Source organism: Carlito syrichta, unplaced genomic scaffold (assembly GCF_000164805.1).
Source record: "Carlito syrichta isolate Samal-C Ts95f unplaced genomic scaffold, Tarsius_syrichta-2.0.1 Scaffold242717, whole genome shotgun sequence".
Taxonomy (NCBI): domain Eukaryota; kingdom Metazoa; phylum Chordata; class Mammalia; order Primates; family Tarsiidae; genus Carlito; species Carlito syrichta.
The window spans coordinates 104,573-109,036 of NW_007186813.1; the positions used below are offsets into that span (position 1 = coordinate 104,573).

General features: G+C 43.0%; 1 pseudogene; it reads right to left on the reverse strand.

The window, feature by feature from the left end:
* Positions 1–829: 829 nt before the first annotated feature.
* Positions 830–1,346, reverse strand: LOC103253639 (annotated as a pseudogene).
* Positions 1,347–4,464: the final 3,118 nt, after the last annotated feature.

The following is a 4,464-nucleotide window of genomic DNA, read 5'->3' on the forward strand; positions in this document are numbered from 1 at the left end:
CTAGCTCCTAAAACTAAAGTCTGTCGGATTCTACACTGATAATGTCAATAACAAACTTACCTTCCCAGGTGCAGAACGAGATTAGTCACTCTTTCACCTACCAGAGGTCTGCATAATTGATTCTTTCTTTACTCCCTTTTTCTCTTCAAACACACAACTTTTATCTTATGTAAAATGTAGATTCAGTGAGCACCAATAAAGCTCTCACAAGAATGTAACCATTTGCCTTACTGCCTATCTGACCCTCTTCCTACAAGCCCGTCTCCACTTTAAGGAAATGTATAAGTACTAAACCTCTTGAAAACCTCTTCAGAAAAGCAGTCACAGATGTGCCTGTGGCTCATGTTTTTCCTGGATGTTCCCTAAAGCTGGCTTAATAAACTTTGATTAAGACTTTTGCCTCAGTCACTCCTTTTTGTTGTCAGAATTAAAACTGAGTTAGGGATCGAGAGTTAAGCACCATGTCTGTTGCATAGTGGGTGTTAATAAGTTGCTACTACCAGGGGCACAGACTAGTCATGGAGAGATGGGCAGAACGTCTCAGGGATTGAACAATCTAGAATAATCAGAAGAATTCTGATGGCACTCCTGGTCTGTCAGACCCTCAGAGGCCCTACCTTCATTGAATCCCCCATCTAACAATGCTGGTCCAAATTCTTTTTTTTTTTTTTTTTTTTTTTTTGAGTTGGAGTCTCACTCTGTCGCCCAGACTGGAGTGCGGTGGCCACTCCCGGCCACCGCAGCCTCGAGCTGCTTGGGTCGTACTCTCCTCGATCTGCTGGGACCAGTACTTGTACAGCTCCTCTTGGTTCTTCTGAACCAATTCATCTTACTGGACCTGGATGTCCGCCATGATTTTGCTGAAGTCCTGAGATTTGGGGTCACCTATCTCCATGGTCAACCCAGAGCTGGCAATCTGGGCTTGTAGGCCTTTTGCTTCCTCCTTATGGTTCTTCTTCACGAAGAGCAGCTCCTCCTTGAGAACCTCGATCTCTGTCTCCAACTGCAGCTGGGTGACATTGGTGTCATCAATGACCTTGCGGAGCCCATGGATATCTCTCTCCATGGACTGGTGCATGACCAGCTCTGTCTCATACTTGACTCTAAAGTCATCAGCAACAAGACAGGCATTGTCAGTCTGCAGAACGATGTGGGCATTGTCCACAGAAGTTACAAAGACCTGAGCCCTCAGGTCCTCAATGGCCTTGAAGTAATGTCCCCAGTCTCTGCTGGGGTCCCTTCTTCTCCAGGTGTTTTTGGCTTTTGCTCTCCAGCATCCGGTTCTCAGTCTCCAGATGCCTCACCCTCTCCAGGTAGGAGGCCAGGTGGTCATTCAGCTCTTGCATGGTTTCCTTCTCGCTCTGGATGCCCCCCAGACTCCCGGCCATCCCCATGACCAGGCCCCTGGTCCCCCAGCCACCCTGGAAACTGGTGGAGGGGGACACAGAGAAACAGGAGCTCGAGCCACTGGCACCTGCATAGATACTAGCTGCACTGCTGGTGGGCTGGAGGCTGGGTGACTGAATGGAGCCTAGGGACCGATAGTTGGTGGAAATAGGCGGTGGAGCGGGTGGTGAAGCTCATGGTGGCAGCGGAGGAAAGCCAGACGGTAGAACTCATGTTCAGCTCTTTCCATTTTTCTATCACAGATTGTCCATAATGAGTTATTGCCTGACCACTGAGTCACTTTCTCAGGCACCATGGTAAAGTGTCTTTGATCCTATATCACACCTTTTTGTGTGTGTACCTGGAGATCCCATACTAGCTAAACAAATTGGATAGAATAAGTGGCTTCTTTTGAAACTGTGATCTCTCATTTTGAGAATTATTTTGGACTTTATTCATCAGTCATAAGTCTCTTTGGAGGTGCCCAATGTTTAATGAAACTTTGGTATGTTTCATGAAAGCAATGGAGTACCCACCTATTCATTTATTCAACGGATTAAACTTTTTCTCTGCTTTTTTCTTTTTTTCTTTTTTTTTTTTTTTAATGTCTGTTGAATTAACAATGTATCGAGCACCTACTGTGTTCCTGGCCCTGTGCTGGGCTGAAATGCAGCAATGAACAGGATAAATCAACGGTGCAGACAATAAACGGTCTTGCAAAGAGGTAAGTTATGTGGGCTGGATCGACAGGGTGAAGTGACAGTGATTGCTGGAGATGGCACAACTGCTGACATGGTGACAGGTGACTTTTCTGTGAAAGTGAAACCTGAGTGAGTTCCGGAGCATGAGAAGGAGCCAGCCATATGAAGACCAAGAAGATGAATGCTTCCACCAGAGGGGAACAAATGCAGAGGCTTGAGGTAAGAAGGCTCTGCACTCCTATAAAAAGCTCTTCTACAAGCCCATGTGAGAGAATGGATTCGAAAAGGCCGGGAAATGTTCTTTGGTCACCTGTGAATGCCTGCAGGTGTGCTTGGTGGTTCTTACTGATAGATGTGCTTTAAGTACTCTGTATACAGGCTGGGGACTCAGTGATTTTCTTGAAATTTCCCCCCATGGTCAAATTTTTCAAGAACTAAAAATAACACATTGGCAATCTACCCACACGTGTTCCTTTGTGCACCCAAGGACACTACCATAGCATGATGGATAATATCATGAGCTATCTCAGTTCTTTGAAGGGTTGTATTATAAAAGTGAAGCAAGTTTCATCTTGGTGGAAAGCTTAGCAGAGGGAGCAGCATTTCTAGCCTGACTATCTAGTTACATTTTATTCTGTTTTTCAGTTCTGTTTATTCCCAGCTAAGTACAAACAACAGACCCTCTTAATAAGAATGAAGACCTCTGTTGGCTTGTTGCTGCCTTATAAGAAGGAGGGCCATGCCCAAGGCAGTAGAGGTGGTCCATCTCACCATTTCAGAGACACATATTTGTTGCAATGCATACACAGTTTGAGCTTCAGTGACCTTCTAAATAAATACTCACTTTTATAACGCTTTTTGAAATTAAAATTTTATATTCTTTTTTCTGAAAAGTGCTCCAAAATTGTGTGAGATTTAGGTCCCACAAAGGTGGGGCCTGTTTCTGCACACCGGGATGGGCTGCTACATGAAGTCACCGAGGCCCAGTCCTTTGAAGACATGTAGGGCCCAGAAAAAGAGTGAGTTACGGGTATAAAATTAAAACATCTAGCCGGGCTCGGTGGCTCAGCCTGCAATGAGGTGAGTGGATTGCCCGAGCCTGCGGGTTTGAGACCCGCCTGGGCAACTCACCAAGTTTGGTGAGACCTCATCTCTACAATAAAATCAAAAATTAGCGGGGCATGGTAGCGCGCAGCTGTAGTTCCAGCTACTCGGAAGGCTGAGGCCGAAGGATTACCGGAACCCAGCAGGTCGAGGCCACGGTGGCTGTGAGCGGCCACTGCACTCCAGTCTGGGTGACAGAGCGAGAGTCCAGCTCAAAAAAAAAAAAAATAAAATAAAAAATAAGATATCTGTAATGCCAGGGCCAGGGGTCCACAAAACTAGTATAGAGAACTTCTGTGTATCTTTCATTTAATTCCCACATTTGCCTTACCATTCATTCTTTCTCTCCTCTCTTTACATACACCCACACCCCCACACAAAAAACAAAACCTCTTTTTTTTCTCCCTTAACCACATGAGATTGGGTAGCAGACAAATGATTCATTACCCCTAAACACTTCAGTGTGATTTTAATAAATGAAAGACATCTTCTAATAAAGCCACAATGCACACAACAAAATCAGGAGATTAAGGTTAATTTTATAACAACATATAATTCAAAGATCCCATGACATTTTACCCATTTTTACGGTAATGCTCTTTACAAGTTGAGAATCCAAACTAGAATTTTGTGTTCCATTTAGTCGTTGTTTCTTTTAATTTAGTTCAACTTGAGACAGTTCTTCAGTCTTTCCCTGCCCTTCAAAGCCTTGCTATTTTTGAGTTATTCAAGCTAGTTACTTGGTAGAATGTCCCTAACTTTGGGTTTGTCTGATGTTTCCTCAGGATTAGATTAGCATAATGAATTTTTTCCAGAAATACCACAGAAGTGACAGGATACACACGATGTTGATTTGTTCTATTGCTGGGTGATGTCAACTTTTTTTCACTTGGTTAGGATACGATCTGCTAGATTTTTCTGTTGTAAACTTAATTAATAAATGTTTTGTGGGGTGCTTTGAGAATATGTAAATATACTGCTCCTCATCAGATTTTCACTCACAAGTTTAAGCATTCATTGATGATCCCTACCTAAATCAATTATTACCATACTGGCTACCAAATAACAATTTTCTAATTCCATCATTCCTTTTACATTTATTAGTTGACAATCTACTATAAGGTGGACTTTTTATTTACCCCCATTTGCTTATGTATATATGTATTTATTTATATGGATCCATAAATTCCTCTTTCATTCTGTGTGTTATAATCCAATGCTATCATTATTTATTTTAATGTTTCAGATTTGGTCAGTGGAAGCCCCTTCAGTT